Consider the following 25954-nt stretch of genomic DNA (forward strand, 5'->3'; position numbering starts at 1 on the left):
GTGCAAAGGAGATTCCTCCTACAACTCCTCCCTATAATCACAAGAATAATCCTTATGTGTCTTGCACATTCTACGCTGGATACATATGACATTCAACAGAGGATTGCTTAGTCCTCAAGGCCAGATTACAAGAGTTGATTGATCAGAAGGTTTTGTCATTCTTTAAAGCAGGACCCAATGTCATAACTAATCCGTTGCCAAATCATTGTGCATATATAGTGAATGCAGTTAATGGTGAAGACTGCTCATATTCATTTGCTTCTTAAGAGGAGTATTAAGGCTAGAAATATCATATTGATTCAATCATGTCTCATTTGTAATCTTCTCTTGTTTGTTAATTGTTATTCATTTGTAAAACTTGGCGGGTTTTTAGATGATAATAATAATGAGATAAACGTGCATATTTTGCTTACATCCATTTGTGTTCACTCATACTTTATTTTATCAGTATCATACTACTAGTCAAACAAAATCAAAAGAGAATGACGCAATTAAAAATGCGCAAGATCGTTGCCTGTATGCTTTTGAGTAAGACCAGGTTGATGATGTAAGGCATTGTTCAAATCCTTAAACACTAGAGATATAAGAAAGATAATCCCTTGACAACCCCTTTAGGCCTTGAAGTAGGAGTTTTATTTCTTTAACACATGAAACCCTCATGCTTAACCAGGGGCAGGGTAGTCTTCAGTTAGTTTGACCTTGAGTTCAAAATTCAAAAGGAGAATATCTCGTCATATGATCAATCACATCATACCCCTCTCAAGAGGATAAAATCACAAATTCAAAATGGTTATCCCCTACCAATAAAAGGAGTGAGATAGTCACGAACCCTGCAACAAATTGAATAAGCAGAATATCACAGGATTTGCTCTAATACAAAAAGAAAAGATGAAATGAAAATCAAATGAAAAATCAAAAGCCCGCTAAGTCAAAAACATGAAAACAAGGTCGACATAGGAAAAAGTTAGGGAATCCCGGTGGGCTGTAGACCCAAAGGATCAGCCCATGCAAAAATGAGGGAAAGCAAAACAAATAATAAGAGGATCAATATCAAAATCCTCAGCAAAAGAAAATCTCTACGACTGCAAATAAAAGCAGAAGGTGAGTGAGTGTCACTCCAAACTCTCATTGGGTTCCTGAACTATCATTATTGATATTCAAAATCCTTTTCTGAAAGATGAACGCTTGTTTAAAGCCAATTGAACGTAGGACTGGAGCACATCATGGAGAATGGGTGGGTTAGAATAGGTATTGAGCCTTATATCCTTTCTTTCTAAAACCGTGAACCAGGCCAGGTTACAACCCTCAAAAGACCTAACTGAAGCAATGTCTATTTAGAAAGCATACTATGGTAATATCACGTTAAGCTGACTCCTAAAGATTTTCTTGTCATCTGTATTAATATTGATATGGCATTTTAATAAGTGATTCGTTCACTATATGTCATAATCTCAGTGAACACACTTGAGTTTCAAAACTTGAATGAGCATGACATTACAATTATCATTTTCAAAATAAGCATGTTTACTTGTGAACAGTCACTTGACATCAAGATTTCTTACATAATGGGAAGGTTGAAAATTCCTTATGATATCCCATATCCCATATCTCTTCAAGAGTTAGTCAATCTAGGGCAACCACGTTGAGACTCTACAAATCTCTCTGAATCAGCTGGATAGGGGCAAGTTACTTCAAGGCTCAGATTGGGGCAGACCATCTCAAGAGCATGAGAATTCAATCACTCTCAAGATGGTTAATCAAGAGGATACAATTTCAAGATGTTGGGGCAAGCCAGTTTGAGATACTCAGAGGTTGAGAATACTCCATAACTGGTAACTAGGGCAGTTTATGTAGATATTCAGTATATTATGGCAGAGGCAGGCTACACAGATACAAACTCTCTCCATGTTTGATACATAACCTAGATATGTGACAACAACTGTTCAACTTGAAGTAGGTGTTAGAGAATCATGTATGGATTATCCCATATCCTAGCCAAAATTCTAGTTTTCCCTCTGTATCAGCATCTAGTTTAACCAGAAATAAATTGTCATTATGTATTAATCACATCGTTTCACTCATGCATATCATTCATCTAGCATAGCACGAAGCCGTGTGTGCAAATCAGAAGTATCAAAGCCCAGTATTTTAATTGGCACATTCAAGCCCAACTTGCTTGGCATCTTTTAAAGCCCAATATTTATTGGCATTTTCAAGTCCCAAACTTGCCTGGTACCTTTTAAAACCATCCGGTTTGACACTTCTTGCAAAATCCAACTTGCTTGGTATCTTTTAGAGACCAGTTTGATTGGTACCTTTCTTCCAACCTTTGGGGTTGATGACCTTTTTTCGACCTTTGGGGTTGATGATCCTTTGTTTCCAATCTCTAGGGTTGGTGATATTTTTTTTAGGGTTGATGATCTCTTGTTTCCAATCTTCATGATTGATGATCTTTTTTTCCAACCTTCGTAGTTGTTGAATCTTTTTATAACCTCCATGGTTGATGAACCCTTTTTCAATCTTCATGGTTGATGGAATATTTCCGAACCTCCAGGGTTGATTACCTTTCTTTTTCAAACCTTCATGGTTGATTTTGGTTCTAGTTTTTGAATTGATGATTCATTTTTGAAACCCCTTGATTGCAAGGGTATTCCAGAAATTTCGTGTTTAAACTTATGGACTCCCTATTCCTATACCAGGTCTCGAGCCTAGCTCCATTGTTTCTACCTAGCATACATGGCTTCATGCATCATAATAAAAATAAAATAAAACATACATATAGAACGCATATCATGACCCTGCATTCTCCATTGACATCACCACAATACATCAAAAATAGCAACAGATGAACCCGTAAAAGTCAAGCTGCCATCCATATATCTCATATAACCATCCTCAACGGGAAAATTTTCGAATACATTGGTATTTAATCCTCTTTTACCAAGAATATCCAAAGACCTGTCGCAATTTGTGCACTCATGTTCAAGAAGATTAAATAGGGGCAACTGTCATACCCTAAAATTTGTCCTACCTTTTGCAGTTTTTTTGTCTGGCTTATTTCCCATTGCATCTGCATATCCATCCATCATAGAACATTCATTTAAAATTGTATTTTTAAAACAAACCTCATTAATTCAAAGGTTTTACTAAAGCGGTATTGGCACAATAATATTGGTTGGTTCGCTCCTTATGGATCAAGTCACGTGGGACTCCAATCTGTGGTATACGGTGGTAGTTGTATTGATTTCAGTATGACATTGGATATTGGGGTTACTGAGGGCTATATCGGTATTTGATTTATTCGATTCATGGCACAAATGGTCATTCAAGTTAAAGAAACCAGATTCAAGACTTGTTCAAATTTACTCAAGTACAAAACATAGCTCAAACAACTGTTTCAGTACCAAATGGTCAATAGGCCAAAATCAACAAGTACAACAAGTATATCCATACTCCATCTTTTGAGTCTCTCCAGAACATACAAGTGTCAGAGTTATGAATGCCATACTCTATGTCATTAACCAACACCAAGCCTGGATCATACCATTCCTGCAAAATTACATACAAGAAAAAAGCCTCACAAAACTAACTTTGAACCTCCATTTAATCAATTCCAAACCTATAACCTCATTTAACCAATTCCAAGCCTCACAAAACTAACTCCAAACCTCCATTTGATCCAAACCCATAATCTATATAAATACATCACTCACATAGCCAAAAAAAAGAGCCCAAAACTTGATCATTCTCTCAAAAATCACTCATTGCAAATTCAACCTTCATTCTCTGACTTTAGCTTCTCCAATTCCTCTCCCTACACCAAAGCTCAAATCACCATTGGAGCAAGCTTCACATTGAAGTTTATTATCAATTGAGCTAAACCTCTATCATTCAACATCATTCCTATATTCACATAATCAACATCAACAACAACAATTCAATTCAGAACTTTTCAGAGTCGGTTCTTGAAGAACAAATTCCAACACCTCTGGTTTTCGCTTCATCTTCTTCATCTCCAACACCAAATTCCAAGAACAAAGCTTCGTTCTTGTAGGTCGGTGAATTTTTATCCTTGCTTGCTTTCTGGATTTTTGGTACCACAATGTAGCTTATGTAGTGGAGAATCAAAACCCCAAGGTTTAGTGGTTTGATTCTCCTCCATCCCCATTTAATCTTAGATTTTGTGTTTAGGGTTCTCGACTTAAATGGCTCAATTTCCAGAATTGATTAACTTGTAGTTATAATAGAGGATAGATTAGGATAGAAGAGGTTGAGAGGAGTAGGAAGGCAGTGCTTTTTGTTGATTCTAACCAACTCCGCTGCCTTCGGCACGGTGGTGCCGGAGCTCCTGTGGTGGTTCCTTTTTTGTCATGAAAATTGGAAGATGATGTGTAGAGAAGACAAAGTGAGTTTGCTGATTTCTTACATTTCCCTTTGCAAATTCTGTTGGGCTTAGCCATTAAGCCCACTATTTTCCTTTTCACATTTTTGTTTCACTAGATGCTAGACATATTGGATCCAACAATATCTCTTTGTATTTTGGCTTACTCTGTTGGGCCCAAAACACCTATTGATGAATTTTGCACTCTATGTCCAGGTTCTGCACCTTTTTCCTTGGGCCTGTTTTTATGCTTTTTGTTAGTTTTTTCTTAGTGGATTAGTTAGGCATTTTAGGATTATTAGATTAAAATTAGGTTTTAATCTTGATTAGTTTAATTGAGTTTTAGAGTTATGATTAGAATAATTAGGTTAGTTATATTTAAAGCTTTAGTTTTAGAAATTAATTGGAGTTTTAGACTTTAGAATAGATTAGAAATTTTGAGTTTTTATTAGTAATAGAATTTTTAGAAATGTTGGTAATTAGTTTTAATTAGATTTTTAGGAAATTATAACTAATTAGATTTAATTGATTTTTATTAGAATTTCATGATTGAGATTTAATTCAATATCAATATTATTGTGAAAAGACCATTTTGCCCCTTAAGGGCTTGTTTTACTATTTTAGCCATATAACAATGCATGCTCCCTTAGGATCAATTTTAACTTAGAATTTTATTTAGTTTAAATAAAGTATTTGATTAACAAATGCATGTTCCCATTATGAATATGTTGTAAATAATTCTAACCCTTAGATTAGGGTTAGTCATAAGTTTCAAGTCAATCCAAACCATCCGATTTAAGTTGATCAAAAGAAATTTTGATAAATTAAATCCTTCGATCATGTATAACTCCACAATCCATTCAAGTGATCAAAAGTCACTTGATCACTTGATAAGACTAATTTTAATGATGTGGATCTCCAAGCTTCAAGACCAAGCTTTCATGCAAGATATCCCAGTCACATCGGGCAGTGGATTATACAAGATATATCAAAGGTCAACACTTGGTAAATACGACTCGAACTGGATGATACGAGCCTTAAGTAATAATAAATGATGCGATGGAGTTTCTCCTACCCTCGTCTAGAGTGACTCTGCGTACGGGGCATATGCCTTAGCTATTTAGAGCATTCGCCCTTCTTCATAGACTTTAGTATAATTTGAATCATGCAATTGACAAATCTTCTTCAAGCAAGCATCAATCATTCAACACTTCAACTTTGAAACATCATTACTTTCTTCTTGGATTCAGGATCATACTCTCCTCTTGGATGTTCATACATCTCTTGGGATCATTATCTTGGGGTCACATACCCATTTCTCAATCATTGCTTCATGCATAGCCTATTAGTTTATACTATGGCATACTTTGTTGCTTGACCTCAAGTTGCAGACCTTGGCAACTTCTTTTAGCCTATGGATTATAGACTATGGCTTTATTCCTTTCCTATAAGATATAGATCTTGGCATCCTCGCCCCATTGAGTCTAGACTCTGGCCATCCTGATTTTGTATATACAGTACGGACTTTGACATATTACTCTGCCCTACGGTTTAGACTTTGGCATTCACTTATCCAGCCGATTGAGTTTAGACTCTGGCTACCGCTTTCATTGCCTTACAGTTCATACTTTGGCATCATACTCTGTTTCCCTTATGGAGTTCAAACTCTGGCATTCAGATCAGTTCCTTTTCCTTGTATAGTTCAGACTATGGCATGCTTATACATTTTCTCACGGAGTTCGGATTCTGGAAACCTTTGACATTGTCTTGAAGTTCATACTTTGGCATTATATTCCTTTTTTCCTTATTGAGTTCAGACTCTGGAAATATGTTCCTATGCCTTTGTTTTAGTTCAGACTATGACATTCATTTATTTTTCCCTATGGAGTTCAAACTCTGACTATATCTCATTTTCCCTTGTGGTTGATTACCATCATTGGTTAATGCCACGTCCTTGCCTTGTTAAGTAATTTTCCTTGCCTTTGGGAAATCCTATCACATATCCCCTTTTGTTTCAGCCCTAGTGGGATGAACTACGAAAACTCTGACTTTCTCATTACACAATGAGAATACGTAGGCAGGAGAATTCAGATTCTTCACGAGCTACCCTATTTATTAATCCTTCATTCATTAAATCAATAACATCTTTTTGAGATCGAACATCACTTTTCCTTGGATTCCATGCACATCCGTTTAGGACGCCTAATGAAAAGTCTGACTTGTAAACCAAGAGTTCTTTGGCTTATTACCAAACATTTAATTCCTTTTTTTTGGTTATTCCAATACAGTGACACCATGCCTCGGTGTAGCAGTAAGTTTATGACCACTAAGTTATGGATAAGCTTAACATCAATAAAACCAGAGTTGCCACCGCGCTTTTATTGTTTCCAAAGGGAAAAGGAAAAGTACGAACAAAACCCAAAGATAAGAATTTTCCAAATCAAAACTAATAAAATGCCAGAGATTACAGGTAAGGGGGTTGGTTACACAGAGGGAAGGTATTAACACCCAAAGTATCCTAGGTACTCCTAGGGAGTCCTTTTTTATGTGTTCATATGTGTTTGGTATAAAAGATGTTAAAAAAAATAGTGTGTGGGGATGAGAAAAGAATTCATTGATTAAACTTTGTGTTTGACAAGACCTTCGGACATGTGCTTATGTACCAACATAAAAATGAGGGATCCAAATCTCGTAGTTCATGGTAAAAATTTCAAAGTGAGTGAGTTGCTTTTAATGAAAGGTTAATAAGAAAGGCACAAAGGCCCAAAAGTTTTAATGAGGTTGTATTTCTTTTTGTATTTTTGAAAATTTAGTCAATATGATTATATTTATTTATAAGTTTGATTTAAGAAAAAGGAGTTTGAAAATTCAATGGCATAAGGCCAAAGTTTGTACTTGAAATAAGGTCTAAGTTAGAAATCACCAGCAAAGAAAGTTTTTGAAAAGGGGAAGAGATTTTTGAAATTTAAGATGTGGGAGGAGATGAAGAGACTAATCCTAAGCATAAAATTAAAAGTTAAAAGTTGAAAAGATCTGACAAATGAGATGCAATCCAACAAACAAGTATGTCATATAGAAAACCCACTTTTCCTTTAGACTTTGAGTAAAGCAATAATAAGCAAGCAATTAGCAATATCAGACATCATGAAGATCAAGGCATCAAATAAAGATAGCCACATCCAAGCAAGAAAATCCCATAGCTAACAGACTTCTTTATCTTCTCATGTATCAGATGACATACTTCTTGATCAACTCAAAATAAAGCATTAGACACAAGATCAAAATAACAGTTTGCACAAAGACAAAGTAGCAGATGAATTCAAATAAAATCCAGGGCTTGTACCAGATGAGTGCTCAGATCATAATTGCTTGGTCTTAGAATGTTGGCATTGGCCAAGTTCTTTTTGCACAGGGAATGTTGCCTAGTTCTAAGTCCAAAAGTTCAGATCAAGATTAATAGTCCACCCAACATTTTTTAGGGTTTTTGTTGTTTATTAAGTGTTTTAAGGTCCTAAGACCACAAACCAAATCAAAATGCACAAACAAATATTTACAATCACAAGATATGGCTCAAATGAGCATAGTGAAAATGGCATAAACATAAACAAATTAAATGAAATGTAAATGGAAATGAATGATAAATGACAAAAAAAAAAAATTTCATAAAGTACATGACTTGAAAGTAAAGCAACATTAATAAGAGTTAGTCAAGTGTTAGTCAAGATTAATTGAATGTTAGTGGTGCTTTGCTTTTTAATTGATCAAGTCATTCTTTGGAGAACACTCAACCATCTATTCACAAGCATGGATCCTTGAACCAAGACATCTTCCATAGGAAGGAAAAAAGGCCAAGTTTCCACACAATACCATGAAAGATGAGAGACTTATAATGTCACTTACTAGAATGCTATACCTTTAGGGTCAAATTTAGCTCTATGTTAAATAATCATAATTGAATTATGTAGAAGTGACAACTATCTAAGGTCAGACAATAAAAAGTTAGGTGTTAATGCATGTTAGAGATTTGGTATGATGAACCAAACTCCTAAAACATACCACACACTAAAAGAAAATACCAAAAGGGATGGACCTATCTCATCCATACTTGTATTGGTTCATCTGACACAAGGTCATTGATGAACCAATTAGCCTTAGGATATTTGAGATTTCATTGGTCAATGAAAGGAATGGGAAAGAATAAGGATGCAGATGAAGGGGAGTGAGAGAAACACAAATTGGTCATGGGAGGAATTTTATCAAACTAAAATCATTCATTCATTTTGGGAGATGAAATGTACATTTCATCAATCCCCTAAATCCAATGATTTTAATCCAACAAAAGTCAAATCAACCTTGACCAAGGCCCAACCAAATAGTCAAACATCACAAGACTATAAAAATGGCTCAACATAATTTTTTACACAATTAATCCATTAAAATTCAATTTAAAAATGCATTAAAATTCAATTTAATTTGGTCAAAACCTAAAATCTCTTCAAAACACCAAATAAATGGCCAAGAGATTTATCCTAGGTCAAACAAGGTCAAAGGACCTTAGACAAAAAATTTCATCATTTTTGAAAAGTTATAAGTATTTTTAAACAATTAAAAATAGACACGAAAAACAATTAATTCATGAAAAATATCAAGATTAAGCCTTAAAATAATTTTAATTCAGAAAATGAAAGAGACAAATATTTAAAGATTTTTGGTGTAAGTCCCATATTTTTTGGATTAAAAATGAAACTATTATGAATTAAACAAAATAAAACAATTAAATGCAAAATTAGAAAATACAAAAAAACTAGGGCCATCAGATCTCTCTAATTAATTGAGGTGGCAGATCTGATGGCCAGAAGCGGGCATTCCACCAACACTTTAGTCAACGCGTTTACACGCATGGTAATTAAAACAGATGGCTAAGATTAGAAGATAAAAGGAAGTTTTGATGGTTCAGGACATTGCCAACACATCACCGGAGCTAGGGCTCCGGTCTTCTTCTCCGGTGGACGTCACCGGAATGGCCCACCACCAACCACCACCAAAATGAAAAACAATGACATGGATTTAAAGAAAAAATGCCCAGGAGCTCGAATCTGGCCTCAATTTTCTCCAATTCCAACCAAGAAACCTGCCATGGATTCCAGAACCACTTCCATGGTGGTATAAGCATGAGCTCCGTTGTGCTTTTCATCAAGGAGCACCCGGACATGATATTGAGAACTGTTATCCGCTCAAGTATGAGGTTCAGAAGCTGATGAAGAGTGGAATGGTGTCCTTCGAGGACCATGCGCCGAATGTAAAAGAAAATCCTTTGCCCGCTCATGGGAACTCTTCTGTGAATATGGTGGATGGTTGTCCTGGAGAGTTTAAAGTTTTTGATGTGCGGTTTATCTGAAGATCCTTGGTGCAGATGCATAAGGATGTTTGTTTGGTAACTGATTGTGAGCACGACCATGATGGTTGTGCTGTTTGTAGTGTTAACCCGAGGGGTTGTGAAGTTGTGAAAAGGGACATCCAATAACTGATGGATGAAGGCATGATTCAAATTGTTCAATCCCGTCATGTAGATGACGATGTAAATGTCATAGTTCCCGTTTTCAAGCAGCAAGAGAGGTTGGTAATTCAGTACGACAACAACAACAGTAACAATATCAGCAATAGATCAGTATCGCCGTTGGTAATACGGTTAGCGGGCCCAGTCTCGTATTCATCTGATAAAGTTGTACCATATCAGTATAATGCTGCAATGATGAAAGGTGGTCAAGAGGTCTAGTTACTTATGACTAGTTCAGTAGTGAGCATTGCTGATGTTACCAATGTGACCCACAGTGGTCGAGTGTTTGGGTCGGTGTTCCCAAAGGATAAGGAGAAATTAGTTGTGAGTAAGAAGGTGGAAGTGCCTGTTGTAGATCCAGTTGGTGCTTCAAAGGGAAAGTCTGGTGAATCCAGCGATGCGATGGCCAACGATGATGATGAGGTACTTCGATTGATTAAAAGGATTGAGTTTAATGTGGTGGAGCAGCTGCTCCAAACCCCTTCAAAGATCTCAGTGTTGTCTTTGCTCATGAATCCTGAAACGCACAGAGAAGCACTGCAGAGAGTTCTGGAACAAGCTTTTGTAGAACATGATGTTATAGTGGACCAATTTGGTCATATCAGGGCTAACATCACTTCATGCAATAATCTTAGCTTTTGTGATGAAGAACTCCCTGAGAAGGGAAGAAATCATAATATGGCTTTGCACATTTCTATGAATTGCAAAGAGGATGCTTTGTCAAATGTGCTTGTTGACACCGGATCGTCACTGAATGTGCTTCCGAAGTCAACTCTGTCAAATCTATCATACTGTAAGACCCTAATTTTTACCCTAAGATCTCTCATGGCATCATGTTATTGCACAAATGCATTGCCTCAAGGATCATAGCATGTTTGGCTCCTTAACCCTAGGGTTGGGACTTGTTTGAGTGTTTTGAGACCACCAAACATGCTTTTATTGTATATTATTGCTTTTCTTATTTGATTAATAACCAAAAGCACAAAAATATGTCATTAACTCTTTTGTTTTGAAGCTCAAGTGATCATGTGCTCCATAAGGCTCCTAGGAGGCTCCTAAGCCCAGTACAATGGTTTGATGAAGATGAGAAGAAGCATGACAATGGTCCACAAAGTTCCTAATCATCATATTTTTCTTCCAAGTATCTAAATTTTAGAATTTGATTAAGATAACCCAAAGGGCTTGAAGATTGTTTCCCAAGGAAAGCCTAATTTCACTATGCTTTGACTATGCCTTGCCCATGAAGCAATCTCAACCTCTGATCAAATTTAATCAAGGTAGGTTCTTTCATTCATCATTTTATACGTATATGAGCGTATTTGAGGTCCCTCAATCATTTGTTCATCAATATTGGAAGTTTGGCCTTGAAAAGTTGACCAGTCAAGTCATCTGACTAAGTTGAGGTCCATTGAGATATAACTTTTGATGTGTTTGTCAAATGAAGATGACCCAAAAATAAAACATTTTTCTAAGAACCATATGAACAACTTTCACATTCATCAAAAATTCATTTGAAACTTGGAAGGTCATCCTTCATTTCAAGACATTATAGGTCATTTTGACTGAAACCCTAATTTTGGGTTAACTTACAAAGGGCATAACTTCCCTAATTTTCATAATTTTGAGGGGAGACCAAATGCTTTGGAAATCGTGAGATGTATAATTCAAATGTTATGCTGGACAAATTTTCATAGTCCTAAAATAAATACATGTGATAATGCAAGACATTATAGGTCATCTTGGACCTAATTCATTGAATTTGAAAAAGTACCCAACTTCAAATGCCCATAACTCTGTCATAGAAAATTCAAATGATGCAAACTTTGAGTCTAAATTGACTATATTGAAATGATATACAACTTTGTTGTTTGAGGTTTTTTCATTTGAATCTTGTAGCATGAGGACAGAGGGGTTTGAATAAGCTTGTTTTTGGTGAACTTTTTCAAAATGATTTGAACATGTTTTGTACTTGGAATTTCCCAGCCAGTTTTCATCAATTTGCACATGCCAAATGATTTTTTGCCCACCATGACTTTTGTTCCTTATTTTAAGGGCTTTCCAATCATTACTCACAAAACTCATATGGGTTTACCATTGGTGAGTTTCGAATTTGTTTCCATTTATGTGCATTTTAGTATTTTTATGTCATAACTTGAATTGCAAGCACATTCCATCCAGTGTACACGTCCAATTGCTTTTCACATGAACTCAGCAAGTTGTTTCAGCCATCATTGGGCCTTCCACACGTCTACACAGGCCCATGCAATCAAAAATTCCAATTTCCATGCACATGAACAAAGCATGATCAACTGATGCATTCAGTTATAAATAGACATTTCCTCTCATTCATTTTCTAACCTTTTAGAGATCCCAAGTGCTGCAGAAGTGAAACCATGGCCATCACTAAAGGAATTAATCACTTTTCTTCAATTTTTCGAGCTTGAAATTCAGCATCATTAGCTGAGTTTTAAAGCCAAATTCCTTAGCCTATCACTTCCATTACATTCATAGATCGAAGAGGAGAAAGGATCTTGGAGAATTCGTGGCCATAAGTTCATCAGTTCAGAGGTATAATCTCAAACTTTTTGGATCTAGAACTCTTAATTCAATGTAGCATTCTTGTGTTTCTGTGGTTTTCTGAAGTCCTCACACTTGAGCCAAGCTATTGATGCTTTCAATTCTTCATTTCATGAGCAATCCGTGTGGACACCATGATTTTCTCCTTCACATTTCTCTCAATATAGAAAGAGTGAGGGAGATCCATTGGTACAGTGATGATCTCCATCACAAGAGCTTTATTTCCATGGCCTTGTTTTTCATTTTGGTTAAGATTTATTTTCTGTAACTGGTGGCCGAAATTTGTTGCTTCGCCGGAGAAGATGGTGATTTCCACCACCACCACCATATGTGCACGCTAGGGCCCTTGGATCTCCATGCCACGATCTAATCTTGTTCATTCAATTTAGTTACTTATTTTAATTCGTGATGTGTCGCGTTTGACTTGGATGCATCGTGCGCCATCAGATCTGAATCGTGCCAAGTGCCACGTCAATTAATGAGTGTGCATCTGATAGCTCTGGCTTTTTCGCTTATTTCATTTTTATTTTTATTTTCTGTTAATTCATTTCCTTTTCAAAAAATCATTAAAAAATTATTTGAAGTCAGAAAAATATGAGACTCATTCCAAAAAAATTCTTGAAAAATTTAGTTTCATATTATGATTTTTAATTATTTTTGTGACTTCATTTGATATTTTTTATGAATTACTTGGTTTTTAATGGTTTTAATTCATTTTAAAATACTTTCTGACTTTTAAAAAATTGAAAAATATTTTCATAGCATCTATGGATCATGATAAGTCAATGAAAAATAGTCTCAACAATTTCTTATTTGTTTTGAGATTATTTAAGATTTTAATTCATATTATGCTATTTTTAATTGTTTTTAATTACTTTCTGATTTCAAAAATTTGTGAGAAAATTAGTCAAAGCTTGTTTGACTATGTTGAACCTATGAGAATTTAATTGGACTTTTTGAAGTGGCTTTGAAATGAATTTGAGGTTCCTTTTGGTTTGTTTATTTTTTATTTGTATTTTATATTAATTCAAAAAATACAAAAAAATATTGTTGACTTCTTGACTTGTTATTTTCATTTCTCTTCTGTTTGGTGTTGATCCATGTTGATTTGATTCAAATTTGATCAATTGGAATTAATTATTATCTTCTTTTCCCCTCCCTTTCATCTTCATCCCTTTCTTTCCATCAATGGCCAATGAGTTAAAGTTTTGAGGTTGGTCTTGACAAATGAGAAGTTTAACCTTCTTTGATCCAAACCAAACTCAACTTGATCCATGATCAAGTGAGTTATTTTGTGTCAAAGATAGGTTGCTTTTTGGTCAAGCAAATTACCAAAAGTCAATACAAGGCCCTTCCCCTTTTGTTTGGCATGGCAAGTTTATAGAGCTTGGCTTACTAGTCATGATCTCTAACTTGTGTTCTTTGCCTATATTTTTATTGACCAACCTCAGATAGGTGTGACTACTACATTAGTCCACTTACGATTGCTTAACATAGCACTACATTGTCTTATGGCAAGCTAACATAACTTTACTAACTACTAACTTTAATTTGAGCTTTTAATTTCTTGCCATTTACTTTTAATGTCATTTATTTCTTGCTCATTATTCATCTTGATTTTTATTTTGCTCACTTGAGCACATATTTTATGTTTATGCCATTTTGCTTTTGCTCATTTGAGCCCATTATTATATTGCTATGTTGTGTTGTTTGTGCTTGTTTTGATTTGCACCCAAATGCAAAAGGAGAAAGGACTTAGAATTAGGACTTACCCATGCTTAAAGGAGTTCAAGAGCAACTAGGCCTCGTGCCTTTAGAATGCAAAATTTGTTGAAGAGCAACTAGGCCTCATCCCTTTAGAATGCTAAAATTCAAAGCTGACCTCAAAGGACTTCTCCTCAAACTTATTCTTTGTCCATTCCCCTTATTGTGTTGTGAACTTTTTGATGTTTGCTCTTGTGTGATAGGGATCCCACCTTGAGATTGTGAAAAGAGGACCATTGTCATGAGTAGCCAAGTTAAGAGTCAAGCCAAATGGAGATCCTAGGAGCTTGAATTCAATTTATTGATTGCTTGTTTGTGTGCTAAGTCTAAAGGTAATGAGCATCTTAAGTCATCTCTATGACTCCAAGAAAAGGAACTCCAAGGCTTTTATCTTTCCCCCTCTTATCTTTGTATGCTTTAGGAATAACCCTTCTTTCTTCTCCCCACTCTAATCAAGCCAAAAATAATTTTCAAAACTTTGACTTTATTTCAAATTAGAAACCTAGGCCTTAAGCCTTTGACTTTTTTCAAAACCATTTTCATAAATACTCATTTGTAAATAAACTTTAATCCAACTTTGACCTCATTTTGTAAATAAATTTAACTTGTAAATATAATCCATTTCAAGTTGTTTTGTGGTTCCAATGGCCACTTTGCTAAAATCTTTTCAAAAACATTAGTCATAGGTGTGATTTATCATAAATCTCACCTCATCCTTAATGTTGGATTATAAGCCTTCCATGCTTATTATAGGGTTAACCCCTCACTAGCATGTTGAAGCCTTCCTCACATGGTGGATTGTTGGTTTAGGTTGAGTTTTCTCCCTTTGATAACAAAAGACCTTAAGGCTTTTGATTAAAATTAATTCACCAATTTTTGAGATTTTTTACCCCGAACTACGAGATTTTGATCCTCCTTTGTGATGGTACGTAGGCAATGGGTTCATCCATTCAAACAACAAATTTGTAAATATAATATATTGTCTTCTCATCCCTTCAATCTTTTACACAAATATTTTCAAATACCAACCTACAACACATATTTAAAAAAAGGGTTCCCTTAGAGTACTAAGGATGTTTTGGGTGCGTAAAACCTTCTCAGTTCATAACCAACCCCCTTACCTAGATCTCTGACATTTTTATTAGTTTTTTGATTTGAAAAACTTCTTACCTTGGATTTTATTCACTTTTTAGCTTTTCCTTTAGACAAATAAAAGTGCGGTGGCGACTCGAATTGTATGTTGACTTTTGGTTTAGTCAATAAACCAAAAGGTAACGAAAACCCCGTTACAGAAAAGTGACGACTCTACTGGGGACTTATCTCTCTAGTGGGTTTAGCCTACTTTTTACTTCTATGTGTTGTATGCTTATATTTGTTTGTGACATATTTTTGTGCAAATTTGGGATGAATGTATTGTTTGTAATGTATGAATTGCTTGATATATTAATTGCTTGTATGCTTGGTGGTTTCTTGTGAGATGAGTTCTATACCCGAACTCGAGTGCACTTATGATAGGAGAATGGCATAGTCTTGTTGACTTGTGTGGAGTTATTCCTTAACAAGTTAACTTGCAAGCCCACTCACTTGGTGGAGGTCTTATTGGGATCACTAATGTCACACGAGTAGTCGTGGTTAGGCATTACTCTTTCCAATAAGAATTTTAGAAACCAAGGACCTTAGATACCTAGCCCATCTTGGCCTATTTTAGGACGTAGTGCGAAGGCCGTTCAAGTGTAAGACTTGATACAATTGTTACGCGATACTACACTCATAAGAGTCCCTCTTGAGAATATTTTTGGAATACGAGTAGTCGTTTTATCCGATAATATCCGAAAGATGGGATGATGACTATGGGAAACTTTTAGAACATGATCGTCAGGTTTAACCATAGTACACTCCCGTCGGGTGGTTCTTAACCGAGACTCCATGCTCGTGACTTACAACAAACCCGTGATTCGCGGTCGATCCGTTCTTGTATATCCTCAATATCAATGGAACTTGGGTGTTGATAAGGTGTAAACCATAATCCACCAAAATGGATGATTGATATTGACGATGACTTGAGCCATCCCATGACCTTTGTGTGCTGTGACTTGCTTGATCCTTGAGTGTGCTTGTTGCATCCATGCATCCATGCATTCATTCGCATTCATGTCATCAACAATAAGATTTTACAAGGAACTTAAGAGGTCTATTTGCATATTTTCAGACATGGATAAGCAAAGAAGGAATACGAAGAAGTACAGTTTCAGACAACCCGACCTGAGAGAGTTAAGGCGTCTGACATCTTATGTATTAGAGCCCTTGGAGTTCAAAGCTCGCCATGGGAAGCTTCTAGCTATTCTCTCTACCAAGGTGGGTGAGGGTCTAATGAGTGTGTTGGTGCAGTTCTACGATCCTCTGTATCGATGCTTCACTTTTCCAGATTTCCAGCTTTTGCCTACATTGGAGGAGTACGCTTATCATGTGGGTATACCTATTCTTGACCAATTGTCGTTCAGTGGTTTGGAGAAGATTCCTTCTTCTCAAGAGATTAATGACATGCTTCACTTGGAGGTATCTGACATTGTTGCCAATATGACTACCAAGGGTGGAATTCAAGGTCTCCCGTCTGATTTTCTGATTGCCAAAGCTACTTTGTTTGGGAAGGCCATGAGTAAGGAAGCTTTTGAAGCCATATTTGTACTCCTCATCTATGGGCTAGTGTTATTTCCCAACATCGATAACTTCGTGGATGTGAACGCTATTAGGATTTTCTCTTCTCTTAATCTCGTTCCGACTCTGTTAGGTGACACTTACTTCTCTTAGCATATGAGGAATACAAAGGGTGGTGGTTCCATTTTGTGATGTCTGCCTCTGTTGTACAAGTGGTTTATTTCCCACTTGCCTCAGACGCTTGCCTTCAAGGAGAACAAGGGATGTCTACGGTGGTCCACGAGACTTATGTCTCTCACTAATGATGATATCTCTTGGTATAATCGTGTTTATGATGGCGTTCAGATTATTGATTCTTGTGGTGAGTTCTCCAATGTACCTCTTCTTGGTACATGTGGTGGAATTAACTACAACCCTGCTTTGGCTCGCCGTTAGCTTGGGTTCCCCTTAAAGGATAAAGCCAACAATATTTTGTTGGAAGGCTTATTCTTTCAAGAGGGTAAAGATCCCCAAAACATGAAGGATAGGATGGTCCACGCCTGGCGCAAGGTTCATAGGAAAGGGAGGAATGAGCTTGGTCTGAAGAATTATGTTGCTTTGGAACCTTACACCTCTTGGGTAAGGAAGAGAGCCCTCGAATACTGCATGTCGTACGAGTATCCGAGACCTACCCCTATGATTATGGTTGGGCCTTCAACCCTTCCGAATCAAGGAGTAGAGGAGTTGAGAGACGAAGACCGTTCGCGTGATTGGGTTCGTGAGCGTGAGGATCTTCTTTAGCAGCTTAAGGATAAGGATGCAATGATAGAATTTCTATAGCATCAGGTTATTGATGAACCTGATGATGTGGTTACGTCTCTCCTACCTCACTCATCTGGGTTTTGGAAGAAGAGATATGACCAGCTCGCTAAGGAGAAGGCCGACATGGAAACAACTTATGAGAGAGAGGTGAAGAGACTTCGTCCGACGTATCTTCCGATCTCGAAGGCTTTAGACGACTGCTTCTAGGGCTCCATAGGATGTTTATTACCCTTTTCGCTTGTATTTGTATTCGGTTACCGAGACTGTACTACTTCTTTGGTGTAAAAAGTTTCCAAATATAATATTGCTATGAGTATTCCACATATGTCTTTAAAAAGTTCAATATTTTCAAAAATATTTGCAAATAGATCTTTAGAAAGTTCCTCCGATAAAAAACAAATCATATGCACGAGCATTGCATGCATCATATGCATAAGCAGGTTTTGGTTCCGAGCTCCTTGATACAGTGGTCTAAGTCTTTCCTCTTCATTTATTTTGAAGACAAGCTGACGCACAGGTACAACACTCGAGCAAATCATCAGAAGATCATGGAACACCTTGAGCAAGAGAATAGAGACCTGAAAGAGGAGATTGCAAAGCTGACTGCCATGATGGAGTCAGCTCTTGCTGCACAGAGTCAAGCTTCTCCTACTCCTGCAACTCCTCCCGCGAGGACAGTCATCTCTGAAGTGCTTACCTCAACAGTGTCTGCTGCCACCGCCCACTTCGCTCCTAGTCTGCCTGCTGGATTCCCTTGGGGAATGCCACCCAATTTTGTGCCTGAGGGTTTCGCTCCCACTTTTGCTTCCATGCCGGCATCTAGCCTGGTCATGTCTATGCCACCTCCCGTTGTGCACACTTTGTCGTATGTTGAAGACACCATCTATCATTCCGAGCCATCTGAGGGCCCAGACGTTTATGAGAAGATGGATGAGATAAAGGACCAATTCCTTGAGTTGCGCAAGGAACTGAAAATGCTGAGAGGCAAAGATCTATTTGGGAAGAGTGCTGTTGAATTGTGCTTGGTACCCAACGTGAAAATCCCAGTCAAATTCAAAGTGCCTGACTTTGAGAAGTATAAGGGAAACACGTGTCCACTCAGTCATCTTGTGATGTATGCCCGCAAGATGTCGACCCAAACAGATAATGAGCAACTGTTGATTCACTACTTTCAGGACAGTCTAACAGGTGTTGCATTCCGTTGGTATATGGGGCTAGAGAGTGCAAGCATCCGCACTTTCAATGATCTAGGAGAGGCGTTTGTGAAATAGTATAAGTACAACGTGGATATGGCTCCAGACAGAGATCAGTTGCGGGCGATGTCCCAAAAAGACAAAGAAACCTTCAAGGAGTATGCCCAGAGATGGAGGGAATTGGCAACTCAGATAGTGCCACCATTGGAGGAGAAGGAGATGACAAAGATATTCTTGAATACTTTGAGCTCTTTCTACTATGAGCGCATGATTGCTAGTGCTCCCTCAGACTTTACCGAAATGGTAAATATGGGGATGAGGCTAGAAGAGGGAGTCCGTGAAGGACGTTTGTCCCATGAGGATAATTCGGCAAAGAAATATGGAGGATTTTCCAGGAAGAAGGAAGGGGAGACTCATGTTGTTTCTTCCCACACTAAAAGAAGACCCTCTGTGAGGAGGAAAGAAGTGCGACCCGTCGTCAACCAACACCAGGTGGCGCATATAGCACCTGCTTTTAGAGAAGCTCAACAACCACAACAACAACATCATCAACAACAACAGGCTTACCAACCTCGCAACAATAACAACACCAGCACCAAAAACTATGAGAGGAAGAGGGTGACTTTTGACCCGATTCCTATGACCTATGCTGAATTATATCCTTCCTTAATTGATAGGAAGTTGATAACTCCACGTGATCCTCCTGCTGTGCCAGCCAATCCTCAATGGTGGTACAAGCCTGAATTTCATTGTGTGTATCATTCCGGTGCGCCCGGACATGATGTGGAGAATTGCTTTCCGTTGAAGACCAAGGTGCAAGATCTTGTGAGGAGTGGGATACTATTCTTTGAGGATGTAGGCCTGAATGTTAAGAAGAACCCATTGCCCGAGCATGGGAAGGCAGTTGTCAATATGGTTCAGGGGTGCCCTGGCAAATATAAAGTCCTTTATGTGAATGACATAAGGCAATCCTTGGTAGAGATGCATAAGTTGTTATGTGAGCACAGTCACTATAAGCATGATCATGATAGATGCCATGAGTGCATTGTTAATGAAAGAGAATGCCGCAAAGTAAGAAGGGACATCCAAGAGATGCTAGACCAAGGGATGATCGAGATACTTCAGAATCATAATGAGGATGAAGTTGATGTTATTACTCCCGTGTTCTAGATTCCTGATCCTGTTGTCATTAAGTAAGATGGCAGCAAGAAGAAGGTGGTGCTAACTCTTATGATCAAGCCAGCGGGGCCTGTCCCATTTGTCTCAGATAGAGCGGTCCCGTACCGTTATAATGTTGTTATCCTGGAAGATGGGAAGGAGGTGTCGTTACCCTCAACCTCTATTATAAGCATTTCCTATGTCAGTGGAGTGACCCGTAGTGGTCGTGTTTTCTCGGCTCAACAGAAATCCCATTAAGACGTCGTGAAGAAAGATGTTGTCAGTTATGCGGGTCCTGTGGGGACTTCTTCTTCGAATCATTCTATTCCTGTTGTGAAGGGTGTAGACCCTGTTGTTGTCAAATCTCATAAAGCTCCTATCCTGGTTGGCCAGTCTGGCATGTTGAGAGAGGATGGTGATGAGATGCCGAGACTCATCAAAAGGAGCGAGTACAACATTGTGGAGCAGTTGCTTTAAACTCCATCAAAGATATCTGTCCTATCTTTGTTGATGAATTCAGAGCCACACCTTGAAGCGTTGTAAAGGGTGTTGGATGTGGCATACGTGGATCACGATGTCACGATTGAACAGTTTGATAGCATCGTTGCAAATATAACAACCTGCAACAATTTGAGCTTCTGTGATGATGATCTTCCCGAGGAGGGAAAATACCATAATTTGGCTTTACATATGTCTATGAACTGTAAAGACGATGCCCCGTCCAATGTGTTGGTGGACAAAGGGTCATCACTTAATGTACTGCCAAAGTCCACTCTTGCTAAACTTTCGTATCAGGGACCTCCCATGAGGCAGAGTGGAGTGGTAGTAAAAGCTTTTGATGGATTGCGCAAGACCGTGATTGGTGAATTAGACCTCCCGATCAAGATTGGACCTAGTGATTTCCAGATCACTTTCCAGTTTATGGATATACATCCATCATACAGCTGTTTGCTTGGTAGACCATGGATTTACGAGGCAGGCGCCGTGACATCCACCCTACACCAAAAGTTGAAGTTCGTCAAGAACAAAAAGTTGGTGGTGATAGGGGGAGAGAAGGCTCTCTTGGTCAGCCATTTATCTTCCTTTTCCTACATTGATGTTGAGGATGAGGTTGGAACTCCGTTCTAATCCTTATCTATTGCTGAGCCTTCTAGGAAAGGACTTTCTTCATTTGTCTCCTATAATGACCCGAAGTTGGCCATTGAGCATGGTGCAATTACTGGTTTGGGGAAAATGATAAAGTTGGAAGATAATAAATCCTGGGTTGGTATAGGGTATTCTTCCAGTGTTTCTAATAATCTTGGGCTGTTTCAGAGTAGAGGTTTCATCCACACTATTGAAGATCAAGAAGCTGCTGCCATTGTTGAAGAAGATGAAGAGGAAGACCTCGGCAACTTTGTCATACCTGGAGGAATCTGCAATAATTGGGTCGCTGTTGATGTGCCAACAGTTATCCATAAGTCAACGTAATGTGTTCATTTTGTTTAAAAACCCTTCTCCCATGCCAAAAGGAGAAGGGAAGACATTGTTGCCATAATTGATTAATACAATGATATTCATTCAATAATCGCATGTTAAATGTTTGTTTTTAAAAAAAAAATCATTTTTTGCTTTTTCGCATGAAATTGGTGATCACCATAAAACCCTAAAAAGAGAATAAAATCAATTTTTCATCTGCATAATGATTTGCCTTTTTTGAATTCTGAAATCTCTTTTATACTCAAAATTATTATGCAGGTTGACCAAACCCATTGAACATAATGATTCAACACCATCTCCCAACTTTGAGTTCCTTGTATTTGAGGCATAAGAAGATGATGTTGAAGAGATTCCTGATGAGATTACTCGTCTGCTTGAGTACGAGGAGAAGATCATTCAACCACATCTTGAGAATCTGGAAACAATCAATTTGGAGTCTGAAGACTGCATCCATGAAGTGAAGATTGGGTCACTCCTTGAAGAGTCTCTTAAGAAGGGGTTGATTGAGTTGCTACGAGAATATGTCGACGTATTTTCCTGGTCGTATGAAGACATGCCTGGTTTGGATACTGATATCGTGCAACATTTCTTGCCGTTGAAGCCTGAGTGTGTGCCTATGAAGCAAAAGCTCAGAAGAACTCATCCTGATATGGTAGTGAAGATTAAAGAAGAAGTTCAGAAGCAAATTGATGTGGGGTTTCTGGTGACTTCTACGTATCCTCAATGGGTGGCCAATATTGTGCCTGTACCTAAGAAAGACGGAAAAGTCTGAATGTGCGTGGATTACCGTGACTTGAATAAAGCTAGTCCGAAAGACGATTTTCCTCTACCACACATTGATATGTTGGTAGACAATATGGCTAAATTCAATGTCTTTTCATTTATGGACGGATTTTCTGGTTATAATCAGATTAAAATGGCACCTGAGGATATGGAGAAGACAATATTTATCACACCTTGGGGAACATTCTGTTATTGAGTGATGCCCTTCGGTTTGAAGAACGCCGGAGCCACATATCAACGTGCTATGACTACCTTGTTTCATGACATGATGCACAAGGAGATCGAGGTATATGTGGATGATATGATTGCAAAGTCGAAAACGGAAGTTGAACATGTAGAACACTTGTTGAAGCTTTTTCAGCGTTTGAGGAAGTACAAACTCCGCTTGAATCCGAACAAGTGTACATTTGGAGTCTGTTCCAGCAAGTTATTGGGCTTTATTGTCAGCAAGAGAGGTATTGAAGTTGATTCTGCCAAGGTCAAAGCAATACAAGAGATGCCTGCGCCCAAAACTGAGAAGCAAGTCCGAGGTTTTCTTGGCCGCTTGAATTACATTTCGAGATTTATATCCCACATGACTGCCACATGTGCACCTATATTCAAGCTCCTCCGGGAAGATTAGCGTCATGATTGGACCGAGGATTGCCAAAAGGCCTTTGACAGTATCAAAGAGTATCTGTCCGAACCTCCGATTCTGTGTCTGCCTGTTGAAGGGAGACCATTGATTATGTACTTGACAGTGCTTAACGATTCCATGGGTTGTGTCCTTGGTCAACAAGATGAATCAGGAAAGAAAGAATATGCAATATACTACTTGAGTAAGAAGTTCACTGACTGTGAGTCTCGGTATTCAATGCTTGAGAAGACATGATGTGCTTTGGCTTGGGCTACTAAGCGCTTACGCCGGTATATCTTTGAGAAGCCTGCTTTAACTGGGAGAATTGCCTGTTGGCAGATGTTGTTATTTGAGTATGATATTGAGTATCGAGCTCAAAAAGCTATTAAAGGTAGTATCCTGGCTGATCATTTGGCGCATCAACCAATTGAAGATTATCAATTTGTGCAATATGACTTCCTAGATAAGGATATTCTGTATTTGAAGATGAAAGATTGTGATGAGCCTACGCTCGATGAAGGGCCAAAACCTTGTTCCCGATGGGGTATGGTGTTCGATGGCGCTGTCAATCAGTATGGAAATGGTATTGGGGCAGTGATTATTACTCCTCAAGGCACACATTTTCCTTTTACAGCAAGGCTAACTTTCAAATTCACGAATAATTTGGTAGAGTATGAGGCCTGTATCATGGGTTTAGAAGAATGTATTGATCTTAGGATCAAACATCTAGATGTTTATGCTGATTCGACCCTTGTTGTACATCAGATTAACGGTGAATGGGAGACGAATCAGCCTGGCCTCATCCCATACAAAGATTATGCAAGGAGGATTTCAACTTTCTTTACTAAAGTTGACTTCCATCATATTCCTCGAGATGAGAATCAGATGGCGGATGCTCTCGCTACACTTGCTTCAATGATTGCTGTCAAATATTGGAATGAAGTCCCCAATATTACCGTGATGCGCTTGGATAGATCGGCTCATGTGTTTGCAGTTGAGGAAGTAAAAGATGATAAGCCATGGTATTATGATATCAAGTTTTTTCTCCAAAGTCAGACTTACCCGTCTGGGGCATCTGTTAAAGACAAGAAGACTTTGAGGAGATTATCTGGCAGTTTCTACCTTAATGGTGATGTGCTTTACAAGAGGAATTTTGACATGGTTCTGCTCAGATGTGTGGATAGACACAAAGCATACCTATTGATGACTGAAGTCAATGAGGGTTCATTTGGCACTCATTCCAATGGACATGCAATGGAGAAAAAGATGTTGAGAGCAGGCTACTATTGGCTGACAATGGAGTCTGGTTGCTGCAAGTTTGTGAAGAGATGCCACAAGTGTCAGATTTATGCGGATAAGATTCATGTTCCCCGACACTTTTGAATGTAATTTCCTCACCATGGCCTTTCTCCATGTGGGGAATTGACATGATTGACATGGTTGAGCCTAAGGCGTCAAACGGTCACCGTTTTATTCTCGTAGACATTGATTACTTCACCAAGCGGGTTGAAGCGGCATCGTATGAAAATGTGACCAGGCAGGTGGTTGTGAGGTTTATCAAGAACCAACTCATATGCTGATACGTTGTGCCAGACAAGATCATTACTGATAATGGATCTAACTTGAATAATAAGATGATGAAAGAGCTTGTAGTGAGTTCAAGATTACACATCATAATTCTTCGCCCTATAGACCCAAGATGAATGGGGCTGTTGAAGCTGCTAACAAAAACATCAAGAAGATTATTCAGAAGATGGTTGTTACATACAAAGATTGGCATGAGATACTGCCATTTGCTTTGCACGGTTATCGTACATCCGTTCGCACTTCAACATGGGCAACCCCTTTCTCCCTTGTATATGGCATGGAGGATGTGCTCCCCGTAGAGGTCGAGATCCCATCAATGAGAGTCTTGATGGAAGCCAAGTTGACTAAAGCTGAATGGGTTCAGAGTCGTTATGACCAACTGAATTTGATTGAAGAGAAGAGATCAACTGCCATGTGCCATGGTTAGTTGTATCAGCAAAGGATGAAGAAAGCTTTTGATAAGAAGGTCAAGCCTCGTGTGTTCCGAGAAGGTGACCTCGTGCTCAAGAAAGTCTTGTCTTTCGCGCCAGATTCCAGAGGAAAATGGACTCCTAATTATGAAGGTCCATACGTTGTTAAGAGAGCCTTTTCAGGCGGTGCTTTGTTGCTCACAACTATGGATGAGGAGGATTTCACTCGTCCTGTGAATTCAGATGCAGTCAAGAAATACTTCGCCTAAAAATAAAAACAGAATAGCTCGCTAAGTTGAAAATCCGAAAGGGCAACTTAGGCAAAAATGAGCGTCTCGGTGGATTGAAAACCCGAAAGGGCGATCCAGGTAAAAGTTAGAGACATAAAAAAATGAATATATATCCCGCTAGATTGAGTACCTCACCCTGGGGAAATCTAGGCAAAAATTAGGGATTTGGCAAGTAACTACATCCTAACAAGACTTTGTTCTACAAGCTGTCGTCTGTCAAAGGTTCTCGCTCAGTCATCATCAACTGAAGTTTCGAATACAGTGGATTCAGAGTTGGTGGAGAAATGGTCATTATGTTCAATGTAGCCCTTTTCCATGTATATCACCAATTTCAAATTTGTAAAGTTCCATGGAGTCTCGCCATTTGCGGACTACCATTCTCTTAAATAAATTTGAGCCTTTATCCAATTCTTTGCACTCTTATTTGTTTCTGTTTAACAAACGTTTGCATGTTTAATTGATGAATATCATTGTTTTAAACAAATATAGTTTTCATAAATAAACTGTTTTAAACAAAGTGAACATTCACAATGACTGAAAGGATAAGTGGGATGTCCTCATTGCTTTCCCAAGGATAGTACGATCATTAAAGGGTAACACATTTGTTCATATTATGGCATTCTTATATCCTCTTCATCAGTATTCAAGTTGTCTCCCCAGCGAGCGCAGAAAGAATAATACATCGTCAGCTTTCCAGAGAGTC

The sequence above is a fragment of the Lathyrus oleraceus genome, chromosome 1, assembly GCF_024323335.1.
Source record: "Lathyrus oleraceus cultivar Zhongwan6 chromosome 1, CAAS_Psat_ZW6_1.0, whole genome shotgun sequence".
NCBI classification, from domain to species: Eukaryota; Viridiplantae; Streptophyta; class Magnoliopsida; order Fabales; family Fabaceae; genus Lathyrus; species Lathyrus oleraceus.